The sequence below is a fragment of the Tamandua tetradactyla genome, chromosome 9 (assembly GCF_023851605.1).
Source record: "Tamandua tetradactyla isolate mTamTet1 chromosome 9, mTamTet1.pri, whole genome shotgun sequence".
NCBI lineage: Eukaryota > Metazoa > Chordata > Mammalia > Pilosa > Myrmecophagidae > Tamandua > Tamandua tetradactyla.
This window is the reverse complement of record NC_135335.1, coordinates 106940816-106967331: the sequence shown is the minus strand read 5'-3', so window position 1 is coordinate 106967331 and position 26516 is coordinate 106940816. Positions and strand designations below refer to the sequence as shown.

Below are 26516 nucleotides of genomic sequence, written 5' to 3'. Positions count from 1 at the left end.
AAGCAGTAAATAGATTTCAGGGCATTTCAGGTTTTGTGTGTGTATGTCTAGTGACTAATTTCACATAATCCTCTATTTTTCAACCAGTTTTTCATTGAAGTCCTCACTCCCTGTCATAACATGAATTTTATATTATCATGAGTGTCAGTATTTCATATCAAATCAGGAAAAAAAATTTTAAGGTTTTTTCAGTATATTAGTTTGATCCACTCCTCTTCATTAATTGAATTGTCAAGCAATTTAAGATCCCATTCATCATTTCTATTTGAAATTTATCTCTTCCTTTTAATAAATTGCCATTTGGGGGATGATCTGAAAAAAAATCAATTCACTGCTTGATATGTGAATAATTTTCCTTGATTTAATCGTGCAGTCTTATTGCATTTTTACATATTCGAATAATGCTTTGTAAAATTTTCTCTCAATTGTTTTTATATTCCTGAGTTCTTTAATTAAAAAAAGTATTTTTGATAAATGTCTAAACCTAGAATCAGTACTTTCTCAGTCCTCTTATTGAAGTTATTGAAATTTGTCTTATTGAATGTAATAGAAATATTCCAAATAGCTTTCCAAATTCACTTTTTTTGTTTGTTTTCAAATTCACTTTTTGATACTAGATTATGTTTATTTTACTTTCATTAATTTTATAGCTACTTATGACTAGTGGGCACATTACCAGGGCCCCACCCCAGAAACTTGAAAGGTGCTTGTGCAAGAAGAGAGCCCTAAGGCTTAAGCTTTATTGGCCTTACTAGAAACCCAGCTTTGCCCCTCTACATCCCCAACCCCCCGCCTTTCGTGTCATCCACTGTCTCAAACACATGCATGTCTACCCATACTATTTCTTGTTCTTTCACTATTGCTATCTGGGTGCTCTTATGTTTTTGAAAGGTTTTACCACACATGACTCTAAAATGATACCCCTGCCACAGTTCCAGCCACATCCCAGGATATGGCAAGTAGCTGGTGCTGGGCAGATAGACACCAGTGGATGAAATCAGGGAACCAGAAACCAGAGTCTTGTGAGAAAGTGCAAGGGACAGAGGGCATTCCCAGTTTGCCAGGGGTCAGAGTGCTCCGGAAGCCCAAAGCTTGTCGATTAGTTTAAACAAAGGGCACAGCGGTCACATGGGCTAACTGGAACTCTATTTTCTCCCACCATAATTCAATGTTCTTTTGATGCAGTGACCTCTTGCTTTATTATTCAGGGTTTCCTGCTGTATGAGACCCGACTCTCTCACCTAGATTTGAAACAGGTGTTCTCGTACTGTTGTCCACTTCAGAATCAGGTCAACTGCTTTTCCATCTGTGTCCATGGGAGCCAGAATACAGAGTTCTTATAGGTGATCTCGAATTCTTTCTTCCAGAAAGAATATCAAATAACTGTGTCAGAGAGAAAGTGAAGCACAACCTCCTATGATTGAAACATAAGGGGGATTTAGGGAGGGAACAGAAGGCAAGAGCATTCAATTATTCCTGTTAATAAGTAGCAGCAGATGCAAATGTTCTAAAAAATGATCATGGTGATGAATATACTACTATGTGAAGATATTGTGAGCCATTGATTGTAACCATGCATGAAATGTTTGTTTAAGAATATTTGAGTTTGTATGTTGTTTTGTCAATAAAAATATTAAAAAAAAAAAAAAAAAAAAAGCAGCTCCGCAACAAGCATGTATTGAATTACTTAATAGGAAATCTTCTCTTGGAGAAGGGAGACCTGATTGAAAGAGGATGCCACCCATACAAAAATAAAATAAAAACTGTCTAAAGGTTTAGGAATTAGAGGGAAGGTTGTGAAGCAAGGAAGTAGCTCTGTGTAATGCCAGGATTTTCCCTTTTGGAAAGACGGAAAGGATGGCTGCAATAGAAAGAGGGGTTGTGGGACAAATAGTCCACCTCCAGCCAGCTACAGAAAGGTAATCCCCATAACTGGCTCTTGCCATGGTTAAAATGATCAGGACAAGAATATTAAACAGGAAGGGGAAAATAAAAACCCTCAGCTCATTTGGGTGGAATCCTCAGGCTTGGGTGTGGAGGAGATGAGTAATTCCTGCAGTGTCCTGAAAGCTGGAAGCCTGAGCAGATTCAGGCCAATTTGGATGACATCCCCAGGGATTTCCTTCCCTATTTTGAGCAGAAGAATGTACTTGGATGGGGCAGTATGTTCCTGCAATTTGGCAGGCCCTCACTGAACAGAAAAACTGGTTTGCTACTCAGGCTGCATATGCCAATTGAATTGCCAGGCAGATGTGGCCTGGGGGAAATACCTGCTAAAGTCAAAATGATCACCAGTTAGATGAATTAGACATTTACCAGGGTCAATTATTATACATAGTTTAAATCTTTTAAAAAATGCTACATGTACATGATAAAAAAATTAAATAATAAAAATATGTATGAGTGTAATTCTTTTTCTTACCCAAATTCTTAGTGTCCCAGTCCCTTCCCTGAGGCACACCTGTTATTACCAATTCCTTATGTAAACTTATAGAGAGTCTATACATACACAAACAGGTACACTTGCTTTCATTTATCAAACATTTTACACTGATGATTTTAGAGGTGAAAAAATCTAATTGCAATAATTGTAATCACTTTAATATGTTTTCTTATTCCTCTATATTTGCTTTGTTTAAAACTTTAGCAATTACAAACCCTATGCCAATCTAGGCAAAATGTGTAAATATTTCTGTTGGTGTCTTAAAAATTAGTTATTTTTTAAATAATCTTTTCTTACTTATAAATATAAGGCATTTCATTATAGGAAGTTAGAAAAAATAGACAAGTATAAAGAAAATTTTAAATAATTTTACTACAACACTAAGAGAAAGTACTATTAGTAATTTGTATCCTTATGTATTATTTATATATTTTTATTTATATACATTTTTTAAGAATCTAGGTATATTATAACTTTTTTTTGTATGCTGTATAGCAGGGTTGCATTGCATTCTTTTTCCATGTGAGTATCCATTATTGCAGCATTTTGTTGAATTTTTTTGTTTGCTTGTTTGTTTTTTGTTGCTTTCTTCATGTGCTTGGATAATGCATGGGCCGGGAATTGAACCTGGGTCTCCTGCATGGCAGGCAAGAATTCTACCACTGAACTACCCTCACACCTCCTATTATAACTTTGTTTTTACATGTGAAACTTTTTCACATAATACTTTCATTAGACACTCTATGTTATTTGGCATCATAAAAATTCTTCCAGATACTTATTACTTTGCAGATTAATATTTATTGCTTTCATATCATTATATTTGTATTAGATTATTTCAAATTTTATAAAATACTCATGCAGGCAAAATATTTTGAACATCTTTCTGATTACCAACTTGGGAAAACTTTCTAAAATCTATAAATATTTTATACATCACTGATTTTTCTTTGCAAAAAATTCTGATGAGAATCAGAAGAAAAGGGCTTGGAATACAATATATGACACTTCTGAATCTGTACGAAAGAATTCACTTGCATGACAGAGTGAAATCTTAAAAGATAAGGAATGGACCTTCAGCGCAGTGACATTTCCCAGTAGAGTGGTTCTTTGGAACTAAGAATGAATTTTTATTCCATATGCCAGTGCCACAATCTGAGCTAACGTTTATTTTGACCTGTCATCTCTGATAATAACAGCAATTTCTGTCTTATTACTCTGTCCTGCTCTCTTTCTACAACTTTTGGGTCTGAATCTCCTACTTGAACACATTTCTTGATGCTGAACACTGCTCAGATAACAGCCAAAATATTAGTTCCTTAATGCTAAACTAGGAGATTGGCTTCACAGGCTAAAAGAATTGTTTGAAGGGTCTCAAACCAATGGCGGCAATATTCCTCAGACGTCATTTCTTGCTAATCCTCTCCTTCTTTAAATAAGGAAAATCAAAATCTTCCAAGGAAATCAGTGTTTAGTGAGCTGCACATTTGGTGTGACTTCTGAGTGGCTCTTCCCTTCACTAAGCCTTGCTACTATTTCATCCCTTACTCAAAAATTTATAGTTTAAATTGCATAGGTATGGAAGGTGGTATTGCAACCTTTTTAGTTATCATTTACAGAAATGCTTCATGTATTATAAATGTTCACAATATTCCTTATAACTTATACTACCATATGCAATATAAATAATTTGATAAGTATTGAGCTTGCCCAGCCATTGCAATATCTTGCCAAGAATAGATTGAGAACTGTGAAATGGTGTTAATAAATGCAGATTTCCAAGGTTACTGAGGAATATATTCTGAAGTATTAAAGGATGCTTTTATAATCAAAATAATGTTCAGTTTTATTTCCAATTTTATCAAGTAAAAGTTAGTGAGAAATTTAGTTTTCTCTAATTGTTATTATTCCTTCTTGCATGAAAATATGCAAATTAAATGTTAAATGACAGTCTAACTGCTTCATTTTTATGGCTTAAAAATTTTAAAGAATGTAAATATTTAACAAATAACTATTTTGATGCATTTGTTAGCAAAATACAATTTGCACTTGCAGTGTTTTCTCTCTGTATAACCAGGACATTATTCCAAACCTCATATTTCTGATATAAACTCTAGAAAATTTCTTAAAGACTTTCAAAAAAGTCTTTATATTTTTCTACATAAATGACTCAAATAAATAATATCCTAGTTATAATTGTGTGAGACCAGTGCTTACATGGTGAATATTTTGAAATGCAGTTGGACAAAGAAGATAGTGAGACATTAACTACCCAGCCCCAAGGGAAACATAAGAACAATAAATGTTAATGGAGCACATTCTTAAAGAGGTATATCAGTTATCTATTTCTGCATAACAAAACACCCCAAAACATATGGCTTAAAACAATAATAATAATTTATAATCTCTAATGGTTTCTGTGGGTCAGGAAATCAAACAGGGTAGAGGAGAGACAAGCCATCTCTATTCTACATTGTCTGAGGTCTCAACTGGTAGACCAGAAAGGTTGAGAGTTGGAATCCTCTGAAAGCTCTTTCCTCAAATATCTGTTGTTTGATGCTTCAGGTGAGGGATTTAGTTACTCTCTGTGTGTACTCTGCCTGTGGACTAATTTGAGATTCCTCAAAAGATCATGACTGAGATCCAAGAGAATGCATCCTAAAAGAAAGAGTCTGTTGGGAGCTTTATGCTTTTTAGGATGTATTTTCAGTTTTCTAAAGCTTCCAAAATGCAATATAGCAGAAATATACTGACTTTTAACAATGGGTATTTTTTTTTTATTAATTAACGGAAAAAAAGAAATTAACCCAACATTTAGAAGTCATACCATTCTACATATGCAATCAGTAATTCTTAACATCATCACATAGATGCATGATCATCATTTCTTAGTACATTTGCATCGGTTTAGAAGAACTAGTAACACAACAGAAAAAGATATAGAATGTTAATATAGAGAAAAAAAATAAAAGTAATAATAATAGTAAAAAAAAAAACAACAAAAAAAACCTATAGCTCAGATGCAGCTTCATTCAGTGTTTTAACATGATTACTTTACCATTAGGTATTATTTGGGTATTTGTTAGTTTACAAATTTACAGTTCTAAGACCATTAAAATGCCCATATTAAGGCATTGAGAAGAAGATACCTTCTCCGAAGAAAGGCTGCTGACATCCGGGGTTCCCCTATTAAATAGCAAGGCACATGGCCAGCATCTGCTGGTCCTTTACTCCAGGGTTTCATTGCTTTCAGCTTCTGGTTCCAGTGGCCTCCTCTCTCAGCCTGATGGGTCACCTCTTAGCATTTCTGGGGCTTTTCTCGCTCTAGGCTCTCTTGGCTCTTTCTGTCCTTTATTCTCTTGTAAAGGACTCCAATAAAAAGATCAAGACTCACCTTGAATGAGGTGGGTCACGTCTCAATTGAAATAACCTAGCCAAAAGTTCCCACCTACAACAGGTCTACACCCACAGGAATGAATGAAAAGAACATGGCCAACATGGCCTTTTCTGGGGTAAATAACAGCTTCAAAACAGCACATGAAACCTTGGAAGCTACAGTGCATCACTTCAAGCATACTTTTTAGGTCAGATCAGCCACAAGTCTTCTTCAAGATTTAAAGAGAAGAAACACAGAGCCCCCTCTTTCTGTGGGAGGAATGTCAGTCACAACATAAGATCTATATATTCTTCTTTGAAAAATACAATCTACTACAGGGGGTAGAGGTAGGCTTAGTTAATGCCAGGTGACAGTTTTATTGAGTGGGACATTAAAGCTCGGGGCCAGAGTGATTGCAAGAGAGAGGTGCTGGATTTTATAGCCTATGGTTACAAAGGGGCATTTCTTTCTTTCGAAGGAAAGGTGAGGAACCTGGCACCAGAGATGGATTTTGAGGGAAAAAACTAAGATGGTTCAAAGGAATAGTTATAAAGTTTTGCTATGTGGTATGCCAGCTAAAATTGTTTCCCTGTATTTTTATAATCTTCAGAAACCATGATGTCCCAATAGGTTACAGAGTTGGATTTGTTTTTGAAAAAGATGGAATAAGCTGCTGAATATGGCCTCAAGATAGATGTGGGGAAAAGTCAAAGCCTACTCAATCTGGGTTACATCTGCTTTCAGAAAAATGTAGTCATGAATGTGGCTGACGTGGCTGATGCTTGGTGGTCCCCATCATAGTGCCAGTCCGTGATGACATTTTCTTTGTCAGGCTCTGAAATCAGAAATTAGACAACCAAGTGAATCTTTCTCAAAGCGAAATGGGTTCAATTACATTAATTATGAACTTGTATCCTTTTAACAAAAAAATCCTTTTTGTTTTAAAATGGTCTTTCTTTTATGAAGTGATGGTAACATACATGGTATTTGCGTTTTGGATTTTTAGCTGTCCGTATTTTAAAAAGTAAAATGTTGTCGACTACCATAGGTTAGTTCTGCACTGTACTGTAATTCTAGATTGTAATGTGTTTGGCAGAAAACTTTTCACTCTCATTTCCCTTACATGAATTTTACTGGTGTTGGATGTAAAAGGTTAATGTACATTTATCTGAATATATAGAAAAAATAATTTCCTTACTTATAATCCCAATGGATTATTCCTGAGTTTTTCTTTTCTTTGTCTGCTCTACTAACAACATCACTAAAGTGGAGGCTACATGAAAAAATAAATAGCACAATACAATCTTCTATAGGTTTGTTTTGAGGATTAAATAACAATATTTATAAAGACCTTAGAGTTGTGCCTGGCATATGGTGTGCACTCAACAAATCTTGCTGTTAGTGATGTCTGATAGTGATGAGATTGTTCTTCTGCTATATACCCAATTTCTGCCGTTGGTATAAGTATTTTGAACCATTGGTATAAGTATTTTGAACTCAGAGGTTGACTCTGGGTAAACTATTATCTTTTCAAGAAAGCAGGTACACATTTTATTTTATTTTTTTTGTAATTCCATGATCATTACTATTTAATTTTCAGAAATAGAATAATATCCTCAACCTCATAGGATGGTTTCGAGGATGAAATGAGAGACTTTTGTAAGATGCTCAGACAATGCCTGGTGCCCACTTAGTGAGTACTCAATAAATATTCACTATCACTAGGTGAGGAATCTGAGGCCCAGGGATTTGGGGACTTGCTCTATGTTACTGATGTAGTTCATCCATATAATTATTCCCAACCCAGCATGCTTTCCTTTTCAGTAAGCTGTCTAGATTAACTGTCAACTAATGAAGTACTTTTCTTATGCTACTAACTTTTCATTTATGGGTGTCTTGCCACTGCAAGTAAATTGTAAGCATCTCAGAGACGAAAAGCATGGGATAGTGACTTCATTGATCATGGGGTCTAGTGCAGAGCTCGTGCTGTTGTAGGGGCTCAGTGTTCATTTGTTAATAATGAGCTTTTCACTTCACAGCATTCGACTTGAAATTATTTCATTCATCCCACATTTCTCGTTTCTTCTTCAGTAGTTCAATATATAAGAATAAGCCAGCTATTACAATCCTCTGCACAAAATTCCAATAGCCTAATGCATTACCAGCTTCTCCCTCTGTAACTCCCCAGAGAGGAACATGCAATTTGCTACTAGATTTCTACAATATGAAGAAAATAATTTAATTCATCTATGCTTTGATTTCTCCGCATACAGAATTTGTATACAGCAGTATGCAATCACAAAAGAATTCCATTATATTTTAGCCTATTGTCATGTAAATTCAGGCATAACCCTGGCCACAATATCATCCCAAGAATATTGCAAGTACTCATAGGGCAAACGTGGTAGAATATGTCAAGGATGGAGATTATTTGTAGTTTTGGGCAACAAATTTTAAATAAAGGAGTTCCATTCATAATACAGGTGTCACTATTAACTTACATTCGTTGGTGTGGTAGTTAGATTCAGTTGTCAACTTGGCCAGGTGAAGGCACCTAGTTCTGTTGCTGTGGACATGAGCCAATGGTAGATGAATCTCATCTGTTGCTAATTACATCTGCAGTTGGCTAGGAGGCGTGTCTGCTGCAATGAGTGATGTTTGACTTAATTGGCTTGTGCTTAAATGAGAGAACGCAATGTAGCACAGTCTAAGCAGCTCGACATTCCTCATCTCAGCATTAGCAGCTCAGCCCAGGCCTTTGGAGATGCAGAAAGAAGTCACCCCAGGGAAAGTTGTTGGAACCCAGGGGCCTGGAGAGAAGACCAGCAGAGACCATCTTGTGCCTTCCACGTAAGAAAGAACCTCAGTGGAAAGTTAGCTGCCTGTCCTCTGAAGAACCAACAAAATAAATCCCCTTTTATTAAAAGCCAATCCGTCTCTGGTGTGTTGCATTCCGGCAGCTAGCAAACTAGAACAGCTGGTAAACTAATATTTGAAGTATATTTTACACACCTCTATTAAAGAGCATAATAGGCTACTTGGTATTATAAATACCAAGGGCTACCTAGAATTGCCCTTGGAGCTATACTTAAGAGTCAAACTAGCAGGTGCAAAAGAAGCCTACTGTTTTTGCCTTTGAAAGGTGAAGTTCTTCTTTGTCAGGATTTACATGTCACATGTCAAAAATTTCTCAGTGTTCCCAGCAAATGTGCATGCCTTACAAGTTTTAATTTTGTCTTGATACTCAGGATGAAATTAATACCTATGCAAGTGAGCAGCTGATTACTCTGACTTAGAGGACCAGATGGGCTAATTTATCCTTCTGTAGGCTCATACCCCTTTAGCCTGTTATCTAGCCCCCAGAGCCTCCCCAGCTTTCTAATCCTGAGCTGTCTAACCAGGAATTCATCTTCCATTCAGTTATAGTTCAGTAGGGGACTATAGGTTAAGCAAGAAGTGAAGAACTTGTCAAGCATTCCAAGGACTCAAAAGATTGCCAAGTGCTCTCCATATGGAAATTCCAGAAGAATTGCATTTATATTCCCTTGAGAAAATGAGACTTCAAGGTGACTTAAAAATGACCAAATTTAATAACATAACAACCCAATTTTGAAATTTGCTAGCATGTAACTCTCCTCTAGGAATTTTTGGTTTACAGCTCAATCTCATTAACCACTAATAGAATCTACTAAGCATTATCATGAGCCTGGCATTTTGTTTGAGAATTGAAACTTTTCTGTTTGAAAACTAGGGCAAAACTCAGTTGTATTGATTATGCAATGGGACTGATTGTAAAAATTCATGTATGGCTAGCACAATACTACCTAACTGTAATACAATAATGTTAGAACACTGAGTGAAGCTGAATGTGAGAATGACGGAGGGAGGAGGGCTGGGGCACAAATGAAATCGGAAGGAAAGATAGACGATAAAGACTGAGATGGTATAATCTAGAAATGCCTAGAGGGTATAATGATAGTGACTAAATGTACAAATTTAAAAATGATTTGCATGAGGAAGAACAAAGGAATGTCAATAATGCAGGGTGTTGAAAAGAGATGGTAATTCATATTTTAAAACTTTAACTTATTTGCAAGACTAAAGCAAAAAATGTTTATTTGGTATAAAATTTATATTTCGACTAGTGTATTTCCTAATATAACTTATGTGGACAGCTTAATTGAACATTATAAGTACATGGAACCTTGAGTAGGGCATGAGATTTTGTAGGTTTGTCCAGAGTGATGCCTTGATAAATCCCAGAAGGATTTGAACAGTGAATAAAAAAGTATTTGCCAAGTCCCCTTGGGGAAATGGTGAGAAAGGGGGAAAATTCAACTTCCCCAAGTGGAGAATTCTTGATATTCTCACAAGCAATGGGGACAACCAAAGCAATAGGCTGAGCCTCCAATCTTGGTGTTTGTTCATATGAAACTTAACCCTGCAAAGGATAGTCTAAGCCTACTTAAAATTAGGCCTAAGAGTCACCCCCAAGAGAGCATCTTTTGTTGCTCAGATGTGGTCCCTCTCTCTCAGCCAAGATGACAAGCAAACTCATTGCCCTCCCCCTCTCTATGTGGGACATAACTCCCAGGGGTGTGGACCTTCCTGGCAACGTGGGACAGAAATCTGAGAATGAGCTGGGACTCAGCACCAAGGGACTGAGAAAACCTTCTCGACTGAGAGAGGGAAGAGAGAAATGAGACAAAGTAAAGTGTCAATGGCTGAGAGATTCCAAATAGAGTCGAGAGGTTATCCTGTAGGTTATTCTTATGCATTAAATAGATATCACCTTTTTAGTTAAGGTGCAACAGAAAGGCTGGAGGGAACCACCTGAAAATGTAGAGCTGTGTTCCAGTAGCCATGTTTTTTGAAGACTATATAATGATAAAGCTTTTGCAGTGTGACTGTGATTGTGGAAACCTTGTGTCTGATGCTGCTTGTATCTACCTTATGCACAGGTGAGTAAACCATATGGATTAAAAATAAATAAATAATAAGGGGAACAAATGTTGAAATAAATTTGGTAGATTGAAATGCTAGTGATCAATGAAAGGGAGGGGTAAGGGGTATGGTATGTATGAATTTTTTGTTTTCTTTCTATTTCCTTTTCTGAATTGATGCAAATGTTCTAAGAAATGATCATGAAGATAAATATACAACTATGTGATGAAAAAAAGAATGTTCATATTGTATGTTGATTGGTTTTATTAATAAAAATTTTTAAGGTACTTAGTTATATATCAACAGGGATATGAGTGACAGAGCATACAAAGAAAGTCATTATATTAGAAATAGCTTTAAGAAGAGCAACTTTCCGTTTAGCCAGAATAAATAACAGGATATAATACACAACTGAAAAGAGTCTCAATTTACAAAATGTAGCAATGAATTATGGGTCCATTAGGATTGCTATCATGTAATCCATTAATTTAGATGAGAACTATTAGTGTGCGAGTAGTATTTGCCAATTAGAAAGTGCTTTCCATGAGTTAATTTTCATATTAGGTGACTTAGGGCAAGTGAGTGACTGAGTCTGATGATATAATGGACAAAATCAGCCAGCCATTATACACTAGCAAATGCTAGTAATTCTACAACTATGTGTAAATTGCTTCTGTCTTTCGATGATTTTCTTTAAATAAGTTATGGAAGTCCATTTTCCTTTCTTCAATTCATAGCATGTTTAAAATGTAAGACACTTCACGAAGTCTTTTGGTACAAAACCCTGACTTGCAAAAGATCTCTTGCCACACATATGCTTGGCTGTTCTCTTATTTCTTGTTCACCTAAATTCACCTAACTCCTCTGGCTTCATAGAGGCAAGAGGCTAATTCCCAACGTGCTGCAGTAATTGCCGAATGTGGGATGCTGTGGGGTAAGAGTTCCAATGCCAACTCATTCATTATATTCTGCCACCGTCTGTGGTAGCTGCTCACCCACCAACTGTGCCACTGTCATTATCTGTAACCTGAGGCTAGTAGAAGGGAAAGCTTGCCTGAGCTTTGGATGGCAGACAGGACAAACATAGATACATCAGCCAAAATAATCATTACTAACCAGAATGCTGCACCACCCACTCTCTGGCCATCTGCAGTGCAGAAGGCAGCTGAAACAGGAGTCAGTTCGTTCAGGAGAGATCACTCATAGGACCTTCTGAGCTACCTATTCCTTATCATTTTCACTTGAAAATGAAAGGTGGCTACTTTGCAAGGCCATCGGTCTAGGATTTGAAATCTGCAGTGACAATTTTGCAGGCTGGCCTAACTGCTACTCTCTGCTGACCATTCAGAGGATGTTTAGTGCTACACACTGCCCGCCCCCCCCCCCCCCCAAATCGCTTTAGCAGATAGGCTCACAAAATCAGCATTGGGTCAGTCCCTCAAATGGGGGTGGGATTGGGAGGAAAATTGGCGATTTTTAATAAAGAAGCCTAAGAACGAATCTTCCCCAAACCTGGAAATCACTTATTACACAAGTCTCTGATGCCGTGTGAAATAGTCTTAAGATTAAAGGATTTTAGATCTTCATTTAAGCTCAGCCTCTATGGAAACAGCCCAAATCCCAACAAGTAATTTGAACTCTGTAATAAAAGGCGAGGCTACGATCCAAAGTGTTTTCAATATTTTTCTGGTAGGTTTTTAGCGATTTTTCATGAAAAGCATTTGATTCAAATATTATTCCTACTCTAAATGTTTTAGTCAACAGCAAATTATATTCTCTTCTGAAACACTCTTTTCAAAATGGTAGCATAGTTTGTGGCAAATTGCCATTTTGACCATTTATTCTTCAGATGCAGTACTGAACACATGGAAACTGGGAAAAATAAACTAGACTATTTCCATAGACTTTTGAAAAAAGCAATAGAGAAGCCTGGCAAGGCAGTAATAGTGACTTTATATTTTTTCTCAATAGAAATTCAATTGTTCCGGAAGGTTTTCCACCATAACATCTTAATAGATCATGTTGCAGATTTTTAATAATAACCTTGTAGACCAAAGTGGTCCTTTATGCTTCAGTTTCTGGAATTTTAAGTCAAATACATTTGGGTTCAAATTCTGAGAAGGCTAGGGAAAAAAAAGAAGACTAAATGTGAAGGAGAATGAAGGGAGAAAGAGAAAGAGTAGGCAAAAGAATGGGAGAAAAGATGGACTGGAAAGAGAAAGAAAGATGTGTGGAAGGAAAAACAAATATTTCAATGAAGGGTTATGTTGTAAGTGGTGCCAAAAGGTATCCTCTTCTCTACTGAGTAAAGAGGGAATCACAATGTGAGCAAACAGGAAATATGCCTAGACAAAATCCTAAATTCTGAGACTGAAATGTATTAAAAACTGGAATAAGTAGGAGAGGGAGGCTTATAAATCTCTCCAAAGGGATTTAAAAATAGGATAGCTTCTCAACTCTCTTGGATAGATCAGGTATAGAATCTGTTAAAACAAGAAAGTTAATACAAGGCTCTTTCTAATCTCCATACATCACTCAATGACATTAAAACTTCCTTAGTTGCCCCTAAAGCCAGCCCAGTTCTGTGGCAGGAAGGTACAATCTACCCTAGACACTTGTGAGGTCATTCTAGGAAGCCCCTTGGGTACACGTTTCAAAAGTTTCCTCCACAGTTATATCAGCATATTAATGAGCTATTTGGCTCTGATAACTATCCCTCCCTGCCTGCATTTCCTCATTTGCCTTTCATTTTCTTACTTTCCTTGGTTCATCATAACAGTCCGGGGACAACAGCCAAGCATCTCCAGTGCTCTTTTCTAACTGTACGTCTGTTATTGCCACTATTTGGATATTATCAAATGAAAATGCTTAGAATTCTGTAACATTATTCCTTGGGGTCAAAGGGCAGATAGAACTCCTGAGAAGAGGCTAGAGTTCAGAACCAGATCCAGGAAGGATCTTCCACTTGGGTGGATCCATTTTCCTGTGCTGCCCACATGAGCCAGCTGTGCCCCTCAGACAAGAGAACAGGGCTTGAGGAGCAACCATGGCACTGCAAAGCATTCCAAGGAGGGAAAAAGAAAGGCAGAGGCAGGTTCCTTAGGCAGATTGGTCTCAAAGAAGAAATGATGATTCCCACATGGCAGAGGTAAAATAGCTACAAATGAGACTAAGAGGATTGAAGCCCAAACTATAGATAAGGTTCCTCTTCCCTAAATAATATAGTCAGCGTCAACAGTAAGCCATGCACATGGTTCAATAAAAATAGTATGGTTCAAGGGTGAGAGTAGAGCTTTCAGAAGGGGAAAAGGAGATATCTGTGATGTTAGCTTGTTGGGATTCTCTTGCTGCAGTTGGTGTTTTTGTTGGCCATGTAGCAGAGTTAAGAGTTGCTGTGGATACTTGTTCTAGAGCCACGTTGACCAGGGTTTGAATCTTGGCTCTACCACTCACTGGTTGCAGCTCCTAGGACAAATCACCTACTCACTCTGAGTCTTAGTTACCCCATCTGTCAAAAAGGATAATAATAATATCTAGCCACAGAAACCTTATACGTTTCTATTCTGTCCCCAATCTCTTCCTCTCTACTAGATCCTTCCCGTGAGAACCAAAACATACTCAAACATCTTATCTTTAAAAAAACAAACGAAACAAATACCCTTACCCCGTCCATTCACTTTTTCCTATGGGCTAAGATCTCTCTTGAGGTTTGGGGCTGGATAATCCTTTGTCCTGGGGGTTATTCTGTGCACTGTAGGATGTTAAGCAGCATCCTTGGCCTGTACCTATGAGAGCAGCCCTCCCACTTTGCTTTCTCTCACTGGAGAAATGTCTCCAGATCAGCCAAATGTCCCCTCGGGGGGGCTGGGGGTGGCAAAAATCATCCTGGTTGAGAATCACAGCTCTCAACCACAGGTTACTGCCCCATTTCTCTTTTCCCCTCCAAAGCCATACTTCTCCACAGTTTTGCCGATTCCCCCATCTCTATTTCCTCACTTCCCTATCACTCCTGAATCTATTCTCCTCTCTCTTGTCCCCATTTCACTTAGAACATGGTTCTTATTTAGATGAAAAATAACTTCAATGCTTTTAAATGCAACGAACATTTTGAATCCTTCTCTTATTTGACCTTTCAGCAGAATTCAATGTTTCTAATATCCCCACCTTGAAATATTCTCTTCTTCTGGCTTTTCTGACATCTGTTTCTCTTGGCTTGATCTCTGAAGTCTGGGATACCTGGGACAGCTGTGGCCTGACTCTCCATCCTCCAGAAGAGGGATACCCAGCAATAAGAGAGGGCAAACCCCAAAGAGTAAGCACTTTTCAAGCTTCTGTCTACATCATATTTGCTAGCAATCACTTGGCTAAGACCCAGAGTCAGTATGGGAGAGGAATACCCAAGGCAAAGAGCCAGGCAAGGGCATTAAGGCAACCATTTTGCAAACAAGCTGTCACATTCTCTACATGTTGGAGTCCCTCAAGTCATAGGCCCACCTACCTTCTTTCTAGTTGGTTTCTCCACACCCGGATTAAATTCCCTACCATGTCTATAGACTCACACATTTTATCTTCAACTCTGGCCTTCCTCCTGAACTTCAGACTTATCAAGCACCCACTATGTGAAATCTCTATTCCTATGTCTCAAAGGTACCTCCCATAAATATATCCAAAAAATTACTCCCTCTATCCATTAGTGTTCCCAATTTCAGTGGATGATACCATCAAAAATCTAGTTATAAAAAACAAAACTCTGAAAGAAATCTTTACTCTTTCCCTTTTTGTCACCCTATCACATTCAAAAGGATGCTGTTGTAAATACATCTCATGTGCAGCCTCCTCCTCTCTGTCACCACCAGTACTCGTCTCATCTGTCATTATCACTCCCCTGGACCTCTGCAAAAGCCTCCTAAATGGTGCCCAAGCATCAAATCTGGCTTCCCTCCAATCCAATCTCTACACTATAGCCAGAGAGGAATCCTTTCAAATTCAAATCTAATTGTGCTGTGTGCTGCCCCCCCTCTATAGAAGGCATAGAAGAGAAACCCTGTGCCTGCAGTGACATTTGATTTAGTGCTATCGGTTTCTAAGCCTCATTTTCTGCCTGTTTCTGTCACCTGCTGGAGCTCCGTGATAAAGTTCAGTCCCATCACCCCCACCTCACAAGCATATCCTCCCTCTCTGTGTCTCTTTCAAGTTTCATGCCAGGCAGGTGTATCCGAGAAACTTCTTTATAAAACCCCTGCTCATCTTGCTACTCTTTCTTTCAGATCTGGACCTCCTGACACCTCCCCCCCCCCGCCCCCCCCTCAATCTAGGAACTCTCCACTGTTTGAGTTTTAAATCTTTCTTTGACCACACCAAAGAACGAATGTCTTGCATTTCAACATCTGAGCCTAACCTTGGGAGGAACTTGCCCACATCACCGTGAAATTGCAACAACACGGTGCACCCTCCCTCTTTAAATTTTTCCATTTCCTTTCCATTTACTCTGAGCTTAAAGCCCACAATCCTTAACTTGGTCTAAAGGTCCTGCATGGCCTGGCCTCACCTCACTGGGTTTCCTCCCTTGCTTCATAATATCCTGCTCCCCACTACCTAAGAACACACACGCCTGCTGCACCCTCTGCCTGAAATGCTCTGCTCCCCATTGCCTGCTAGACTACTTAGCTTTCCCTAGTTATGAGTCTACAATAAAATCACTTTCTCCAAAGTGATTTTCTGCACAGCTCACCCCCACCCAGCCCTCCTAACTAGGTCAGATGTACTTTTATGCATGGCACTAATTTCGGTACAAACTTTATATTTATTCATGTAATCAGTTGCTCTATCTCCTTCGGTGGATTATAATCATCATAATGGCAGGGGCTTTATCTGTTCTGCCTGCCATCATGTATGCATCAGCACCTCGGCTAGGGACTGGCTCATCGTAGGTGCTGTGATAAATATCTGTTGAATGTGGAATGAATGAAGACCCTTGACAACATATTTTACCTAACAATACTGTAATTAGGATAAACTAGGTTCTACTGCTATAATACCCTCCCCCCCCAAAAAAATAACCTCACATACACAGACAAACACGCTCATAATTTCAGTGGCTTAAAACAAAAAAAGTTGTTTTCTCACTCACACTGCATTTCCATTATGCTTCAGATATGCTTCCTCTCTACCTCATCTTTTGGACTAACAGGATTGAAGCCTGAACTATAGGTGAAGCCCCTCTACTCTAAATGATCAGTCAGCCTTGCTAGTAAGCCCTCACTTAATAACATTGTACTTAAGAACTCTACTTTTTAAACATGTTTTTAATTGTGAAAAATAACACAGCTACAAAAACAGGATACATTTCAAAGTACATTGTAACAAGTAATTATAGAACCGATATCAGAGTTTGGCAAGGTTACAGTTCCATAATTTTAGGTTTTTCCTTCCAGCTGCTCCAAGTCAGTGGAGACTAAAAGAAATACCAATATAATGATTCGGCAGTCATACTCATTTGTTAAATCCTATATTTTCTGTTATAACACCTCTTTTACCTTTGAGCTTTCTTCCAATCTTTAGGGGTATTTGGGCTATACCAATTATAACTTTTTCATGTTGGAAAGGGGTGTCAGTAATATGGGATAGGAGGATGGGACTGGTTGATACAGAACTCTGCTTTAAAAGAGACTGTTGGATTGAATTTCCAGCTCTGCCTCATCTAAGATGTTTGGCCTTGTGCAAGTTATAACTTCTCTAAGCCTCAGTACTTCTATCTGTAAATAAGGATAATAACAGTACTGGCTGCCTCTTAGGAATGTCGTGGGATTCAGAAGCATCATGCGTGTGAATACATCTGACATAGTAAGCGCTCCATATATGCTATTTACTGTCATCATGAGAGGTTTTCCTGTTTTGTATTATTTAAGTAAGAAACTGCCCTTGTCAGAAAACCTTGAACTGCTTAGAGCAGCAAGTAATAGCAACGTCTCCTCAAATTTTGGTTTCTAAATACTTCCTCCCCAAGTCATCCTTGTCTTTGTTTTATCATTACATGTTCTATATGTTAAATATTTTGCTTTTGTTTAATATATGCCCTTAATGTCCCTTTCACCATCATGATGTCAGTGTTACGTGCAAAATTCTAAAAATGAGGCCCTGCCCCTTAAAGTTGTTTATTTAAAATAACAGAATCATAAGACTGGATGTGCCTACTGCTTTTGCAATGAAACTGAAGACTAGAAAGAAGTGGCTTTCCCATTACTATTGAGTGATAGACCTTGAAACTGAAACTCTGGGGGCTAAAACATGCCTGGGTATTAGCTTTTAGTGTGAAGTCAGGAATATATTTATAGATTTATAGATATTGTTGAAAATATCAGCGGTCACATATGTCCTTAAGCTAACTTACAGATAGAACAATACTTTGTATCTCAGTCCTTCTCAAACTTTAATGAATGAATCAGCCTGTTCAAAATGCAAGTTCTGGGGCGGGCCACAGTGGCTCAGCAGGCAGAGTTCTCGAGGGCCATGCCAGAGGCCTGGGTTTGATTCCCAGTGCCTGCCCATGCAAAAAGAAAAAAAAAAAAAAAAAATGCAGGTTCTGATTTAGTAAGTCTCTGATGAGCCTGGAATTCTGTATTTCCAACAAGTTCCCAGGTGATGCCAAGGCTGCTGGTCTTCAGATCAGTCTTTTGAGTAACAAGGATGTGGATGATTTTAGCAATGTGACTTTTGAGATTCTTTACTAGTATTTGTTTTATTTGTGTCCATTTTCATATCCACTCAAATGCATTCTGGACGAAAGGTTTTTTTTTTAATACGAATGGGAAAAAGATCAAACGCTAACTTAGGAAGATTTGAATCGGACACATTTTAAACTTAAATGCCTCATTTCTCCTTATGTTGTGTGTTATGAAATCATTTACAATGGCTTTATTTTCCATCTCATTTCCATCAAATGGGAAAGTATTGCTCCTTGAAAGTAGGGGGCGGACGGGTTTCATCCTCCATAACACATTAAATCACTTCATCTTTGCTGAAAAGCTCCTCTTGTTTCCTGACCCATATGGTCTCAAGTTTCTAAATCATACCTGAGTCTGATAAGCTGTCATCCTTTCGTCTTTCTTAATCTCTCCTTGGGAACTCCCATCCTCTGCCACAGATTCAATCATTGCTTTAGCCCTTTGGAATCACTCCTTGATCAATATCTTTTTTCCTGAAAGCCTCTCTAAGTTTTAGTCTTGCGTGCCCAATGGATTGGATATTTATGGCATGCCAGCCCTTTAAACTCAACATGCTGAAACCCAAGCTCCTCATACTGCTTATGTTCAGACTGCAGTCCTTCTGCCAACACCCACCAGCTAAGTTTACTCCCTTTCTCAACACTTTCAATAACTCTGTTTCCTGTAGAATAAATCCCTAACCACTACTTCTGGCACAGAAAACCGTCCTCTAACTTCAACCTTCTTTTCTACCCAGATATTTCATTGCTTTTAAATATGTGGCTGAGTTAAGCTAGTTCTGAATCCTGCTCCATTTTTAGAGCATGCATTGATATTAGCAGCCTTTGTATATATGTACTTTTTTTGCAGTGAATGCAAAGTCCTTCCATTCATCTTTGCTCATAAAGATACTGCATGTCTATCGAGGACTACATTAAATGTCACGTCCTTTGTGGTATATTTTCTATTCCCCTATATGAAAGTGATTCCTTCCTCCTCTGCACTGCTATAATGCAAATTCTGTGCTATGTAGATGGTACCTCACGCCGTGCTCCATATTGTAGATCAAAGTGTCTGCAATCCAGCTGTCCCCAAGTTCTCCAGCTTTCTGGGGTCTCTGGTTTCTTTAACATCCGAAGAAAATTGGCTCAAACCTCCATCCCTTGGAATGGGGAGATCTGATACCTCTCTCCTCCCTTTCAAGGGTTACTTTTCTCTGCAACATTTGTTGAAAGGGAGAACTGCTGCATATCTTTTCTGGGAAAATTCTCTCTGCAATCCTCTTCTCACACTTACCTGCCTTCTGCCAGCTGCTTTAACTTGGCCTTGGGACTCGGCTTTCTCCCTGCTGGCCACTCTCTGGAACTGCAGGATTCCAGCCCCTTTTCCATTGCTCTTCAAAGCATACCAACAGAAGGTATTGTCAGTTACAGGTTTTACTGAAAGTTTCGTGGTAACAGAAGCTAATTACAGCACAAGCAGGAACCAACTGGAATTGAATCAGGTTTCTCAGATGCTTTTTAGATACCCCCCACACAGGGAATTTCTTCCTGACCAAGTAGACTCTTCTACGATTTCTTCTACCAGAGTCGTAACCCTCACAAAATGCCAGAGTTCAATACTGTTTACTTCTTTAGGCATAATATTTTACATTTTCTGTGGTCATCTTGCCTGTCTAGATTATACGTAAAAAGGCTCACTTTCCATAATCGAATAGTATTTTGAGTGTTTTCCTAAGCATCATAGCAGTTCTGTCCCTCAAAGGAACTCTGCAATCCAGAAGTTGCCTTAAGTCAGCCAGCTCATAGTACAACGAATTTTCATAACCACAACAGTATGAGACAAGCATGATTATTATCTGCTTATTTTTAAACATGAATCATTTTTTTCCACCTAGGTTGAAAGTGTATTTAGGGAATATAGCTCCAAACATTTTATCCATAGCAGTGTGGAAAAAACAAACAGTTCAGATTACTCCACTATATATAAGTTATATGACTTTGAGTAAGTTGTTTTCCGTGGGAATCCTCTGTTTCCTGACTTACAAAATGAGTATAATGTTTACCTCATATAAATGTGTGGTTTTAGATCATTTCTATAAAAGCATTTAGTAAGGGTGCTGGCACCCAGTAGGAGCCCTACTCTCAGTGTAAATGTAAAACCTTTGCTGAATGCAAAAGATTATTCCGAGGAGGTTTATGAAATTTTGAATTGGATGCAATGGTTATTTTATTGCTGAATCCCAAAAGCTATTTGAAAGTATGATTTTCCTTTATCTGCAGCATGATGTTTACCCTGGAGACAGTTCCACAGTGTTCTCTTCTACCCTTAATGGAAGAGATAGGAAGTCACGACTTTCAAACTTTGAGTGTTAAAAGTAAATGACACATTAGTTTAGAGACATATCGGTAATTATGGAAGTGTCTTCTCAGATTGTAATGTTTTCCTCTGCCTTACTGATAGCACTCAAAACCACTGAATTAGTCTGAACAGGGTCAGGACTTTAGATGTGAGGAAATCACTTGAATTTGAGACATTGTGTGCACATTTCGAGATGTTCCACCTACAAATTTTCTGATTCCTGTTTAAGAGCAACTGGTTCCCAGAACCTGATACCTACCTCCAAGCTGCCAAGTCTCCTAAAATTTGGGCTGGGCTCCAGAACCCAAAGCTGTCCTCCAAAGGAAGAAGTCCCGTAGTTTCTAGAGGGGTTAGCCACTTTCTTGGAATGAGAGATAAGTAGTGGAAAAAGGGATGTAGAAATCTCCACTGTGTCCTGAAATTACCCAGAACCTTCCTGGGGGGAATGTTGGCTAGGGGTTTCCCAATTCTGTTGGCTAATCTTTCCAGCTAAAATACTCTTCCTTCCATGGATGAAACTTCTTCCTGTCTTTCAAAGTCTAGTGTAGAAACTTCTTACCTTTAACCTTCCCAGATTCTCCCAAGTGGGCATAAACCACCATTTCCTCCTCTATGTTCCTAGAGCATAAAAATGAGAACACTTATCACAGTATTTGGCTACTGGTGATGGCAAGGAGGGCTTTGTATAGTGTAGTGGTTTAAAGTGCAAGCTCAAAAGTTGAATTGCCTCTCAGAAACTATTCGACTTTGGGCAGGTTACTTAACTCTACACTGCCTCAGTTTTTTCATCTCTAAAGTGGGCATATAAAGAGTAGTTACTTCATAATTTGTTGTTAGGGTTAAATGTAATGATGCATATGGAGCTATTAAACAGTGCCTTTACTGAGTACATTGTCAGTAAATGTTAGCTCCCACTATTATTCCTAATAGTTCCCTCTGCCTTGCTAGGTGGAAAGTGACCACAGCATGTTTATTTCTTTATTTGTATAGTAGGTGCTCAATAAATTAATTATCTGTTCAGTTGAACTGCATTTTGATAGGAGACAGCTTTGACTTTAAAAATCCTGTTTTCTTCTATTTATATTGCCTTGAGAAGTCATAATGGCTATGCTTTTAATCCTTAAATTACCTGAATTTGGACAGTCTCAAAAAGTAAAATAGCTTTTCATATTTGCTACGATTTAAAATGTGCGGCAAGATCAGAAAAGCATGTAAACGAAGTTAACAACATACAGAAATCTCTAACTTTTTTATTTTATACTTTTTGCAAAACTAAATAAGGCTAAATAAACATTAATTTTTAGAAACTTATGAAGGAAAGGTCATAAGCACAATTTAAACTTTGAAATGTACAAAGTTTTCCTTGCACAAGTATGTTGATAGGCAAAATGTTTTGCATAATTCTCTGTTCTTGAAAAGTATTTCAGTGATTAAAATTCATATTTCCATAAGAATGCCTAATTTGTGCATGGCGAAATGAATATGAAACATTCCATCTCACTGCAATTTTTCTTTTCCTCTGAAAGTCTTAAAAAAGGAAGAACAATATTAAGAATCCCTGATATACTGGAAATCCTCACATTTATTATTGCAATCACTTTGATCCTGTATATACGTATTTAAATTTACCACTTTAAATGAAAGTTTGTTTAACCATACAGCTGCCAATCATTGTTCAGAACTATCATTTCTTTCATTGACACTCAATAAAATCCCTGCTTCTCTCTCTGAATGCTCTGCCGGACACCATCCTCTCCTTGAGCCATTATAGACCTTCTCTGCCTGTTTTTGTTTTTCTCCCCTTTCCCCACAACAGACACCACCAGAAGAGCTCAAACTCCAGTAGGAGATTGGCTCCTTTGGACTAAGGCTGGCTGTACTCTGACTGATGATGTGCTAAGCATGAAGACCTCATTTGCATGAAGCCAACATTTCTCCAGCAATATCTGCATCACTCAAACTTACTTTCTGACTTGCGTGCAGAGGTCGCTACAGCTGCCCTATTCATTGACTTTGGCAAGAAGCATTTTCCCAGGAAAGAGTTGCTCAATCCTAGGGTGGCCACTTCTGCAAGTCTGGTTTGGCTTGTGGGGTAATTAATGCTAGATTCAGGTCCACTAATAGTTCATCAAAATACAATATTAGAGAAATCATCTCACAAGATGATGGAAATATATGGGTATAGGCAGCAGGTCATTGAAGAAAACATTGCCACATAACTACAAGTGCCCATATACTTGCTTAAATCTGTTCATATTTTCATACTATTAAAATAACATTTGGGGGAAATAACAAGAGCACATAATGTCTAGTTTTTTTTTTTTTGGATTTTAGAGAATGAGAAGCAAACCAATTTTGAGTAAAGAAAAACTTGTAGATACAATCACTTTCAACTTTTTAAAAGTTCTGTACCAAGGACTATCTTAAAAAATAGAATCAAGATGGAGTTGGGTGCAAAGATAGTGTGTTTTCACATGCAAAGGAATTTGCCTAGTTAAAAAAAATGAAATGGAAGTTAAGTATAAATGGGTATTTCTCTAGATATAAAAGAATAGAGAGTTCCTCAGGGATTGCTAAAACTAATTTTATAAATTATCTGAGGAAAGAGAAGCTGCAGTAAGATGTCTATAATATTATGCTTTTCTAGGCTATAATAAGCTTAGCTGATAGGAATAAGATATGGTAAGAGTTTTTTAAAGAGATTAATGTTCAGGTGAGCACAAGAAAAATTAATGCATTTTCAGATTGTAATAAATCAAAATTATAAATGGTGATCTTTAAACTCATCTATAATTTCATGACCCAGAAAAGGAACTATTTAAGGTTGTTTTACTGTAACTAAAATGTTAATGTCCACAAATTAACTGACTTCTCCCTGCTCCCATTTGAAGATGGTGCCTGGAAAAAATGAGTAGGAGTATTTGATCTGATATAGAAAGAATGGAGCATTTGGGGCTTTCAAAAGTTATAAGGAAAGATAAAGAGACAGAAAAAGATAAAAGATAGCTCCAGTAGTAGAACAGGAGCATCATTGCCCAGTTAGGCCCAGTATCAACTCCTTACTTTTTCTGTTTCATCCTTTTGCAAGACAAAATAGAGGTGGCCCAACAAAATAGAGGAGGGTGGAGAAAGTAACCAATAGACTGCTGTTTGCTTCCTTTATCCCTTCCTATCATTTCAAAACTCAAAACTTGTGAACCTCCCTTTCCATCAAATCCTTGTGCATCCGAAGAATGGTTCTTAGAGGAGGATTTCATATCTGTCTATTAATTTTAATATCTGGCCTTAGTGTTTATTTACTAAGTCCCCTGAGTGAACTTCTGGGCCAGCTCAGGACCTAGAGAAGCTCAGGAAATCCAGCCCTGAGGATTCCACACATTTGCTGTGGTCCAAGTCCAGACTCATTTTGTAGCCATATTCCCTTAACCAGGGCTCAAATCATGCCAGCGTCATGGCTTTTTTGCCACCTGATTCAAATCCACTGAGCATTACTCAGTCTGAAAATTTATTTTTATACCAAGCACATAAACAAAGTGAAATACAATTTGAGAAATCAGCTTGTGATGTTTACAATTAAATTCATTAATCAAGGCAGTTTATAGAATTCCACATGCCAACTGTAAAGTTCATAAATATTCAAGCAGTATGAACAACTAGACTATAGCATTGCTTAGCAATAAATATTTCATCTTTGTGGCTGTATTTCATCATGAAAGATGTAGAGCATTCCTATCCAGTGACTTGCTTTGAAATGTTTCAACTATGCATATCATCAAAATGAATTTTTGTTTTGTGACATTTCTGTTTCCATATGTTCTGCCTTTATCTACCTCTCCAAATATACCTGCCTTGATATCAATTAGCACCTGCACCTGAATTCAGGAAGCAGCACTCAAATCAAACCAAGTCAGGCTGTCATAAAGAAGGAAAAAAAAGTTCCAAGATTTCTTATTAAAAACATGGGCAATATGCTTTGTTGATGTTCTCATTCATTTGTGCCTTCTTAAAGTATGATTCTTTATCTTTTCTTTGGTATATACAAGTCTAATCATACTAGCAATTTCATACTACACTGCAATTTGCTTAGCCTTTTGCTGATTGACATTCTAGTTTAAGAATTTCATTGAGCAGGATAATATTACCATGTTCACATTATATGAGCTAGTTCCTCTTACCTGGCTTGGGAGCAGAGAAAAGGGAAGATAAGGGATGCCCAGGCAGTTATCCCACGCTTTGCCTTTGAAGGAACAGTTGAAATGGGTTGTGGTAGTTAGATTCAGTTGTCAACTTGGCCCGGTGAAGGCACCTAGTTTTGTTGCTGCGGACATGAGCCAATGGTATGTGAACCTCATCTGTTGCTAATTACATCTGCAGTCGGCTAGGAGGTGTGTCTGCTGCAATGAATGATGTTTGACTTAATTGGCTGGTGCTTAAATGAGTGAGCACAACATAGCACAGCCCAAGCAGCTCGGCATTCCTCATCTCAGCACTGGCAACTCAACCCAGGCCTTTGGAGATGCAGAAAGAAGTCACCCCAGGGAACGTTGTTGGAAACCAGAAACCTGGAGAGAAGGCCAGCAGAGACCATGCTGTGCCTTCCCACGTAAGAAAGAACCTCAGTGGAAAGTTAGCTGCCTTTCCTCTGAAGAACTAACAAAATTAATCCCATTTTATTAAAAGCCAATCCATCCCTGGTGTGTTGCATTCCGGCAGCTAGCAAACTAGAACAAGGGTCTGAAAAGATGCTTTAAGAGATCAAAGAGAGAAAGAAAATAGAGAAGTTAGGAATGTAGAGGAAAAATGTGTTACAGGCAGAGAATGGAGAGGAGGTTTCTTATTACCTGCTCCCTCGCCTGTACGTTTTGTACATGGTTGCACGTCTGCCTTCCAATTTGATGGTCATTTCTTTGAAGGCAGTGTCCATAGCTTTTCCTCTTGCCTCCTTACAGTCTGGGCTCTTGTATTCCTATTCCAAAAGCTCTTTCACCCTCAGTGAATATTTCTAATGATTGACTATTTCACAATGCAGCTTGGCCCACTGTTAGAATATACTCATTATTATGTGGTCTTTCTTTAAGTCCCCTTCATCTGCCTCTTGGTAATGTCTAGCAATTGGTCCTAGTTCTTCTCTCTGGAAGAACAGCAGGTCTCTCTACTCCGTCTTCCCTCTAAGTGCCTCAGTTACGAAAAAGAGCAGCTATAATTCTTGTTCCTGTAATCTTCTCCTTCAAGCTATCTTAGTTTCTTGGCTGCAGTCACAAATACCCAAAAAATAAAATAAAATAAAATAAAATAGATTGGCTTAAATGATGGGAATTTATTCATTCACGGTTTTGAAGCTGGAAGTTGGAAACTGAGAATTCAGCAAGGCAGTATTTTCTTCCTGAAGGCTGTGGTGTTCTGGGGTGGCTGCCAGCAGGTTTTCAGTCCTTGTTTTTTCCGTCACGTGGCAGTTCACATGACATCTTTGCCTTTTTTTCTTCTGGATTCCACTTACTTCCAGCTTCTAGCTTCTTGTGGCTTTCTCTATTTCTGAATTTCATTCTGCTTATAAAGGACTCCAGTAATCCAAATTAAAGCTCAACCTCATTCATCTGACCACACTTTAACTAGAATTAACATCTTCAAGAAATCCTATTTACATTGGGTTCACACCCACAGGAATGGGATTAAGATTAAGAACATGTTT

General features: G+C 38.0%; 1 protein-coding gene and 1 long non-coding RNA gene across 14 annotated transcripts in view; one reads left to right on the top strand and one right to left on the bottom strand.

Annotated features, from left to right (window-relative positions):
* Positions 1-26516, top strand: part of PDE4D (phosphodiesterase 4D) — a 1724553-nt gene that overhangs the window by 639847 nt on the left and 1058190 nt on the right. The gene's annotated exons all lie outside the window — the stretch shown is intronic.
* Positions 6037-26216, bottom strand: LOC143647349 (uncharacterized). Its single transcript, XR_013157993.1, has 3 exons — positions 26157-26216; positions 19763-19861; positions 6037-6654 (listed from the first exon to the last, which is right to left on the bottom strand). It is a non-coding gene; the product is annotated as an uncharacterized LOC143647349 (long non-coding RNA).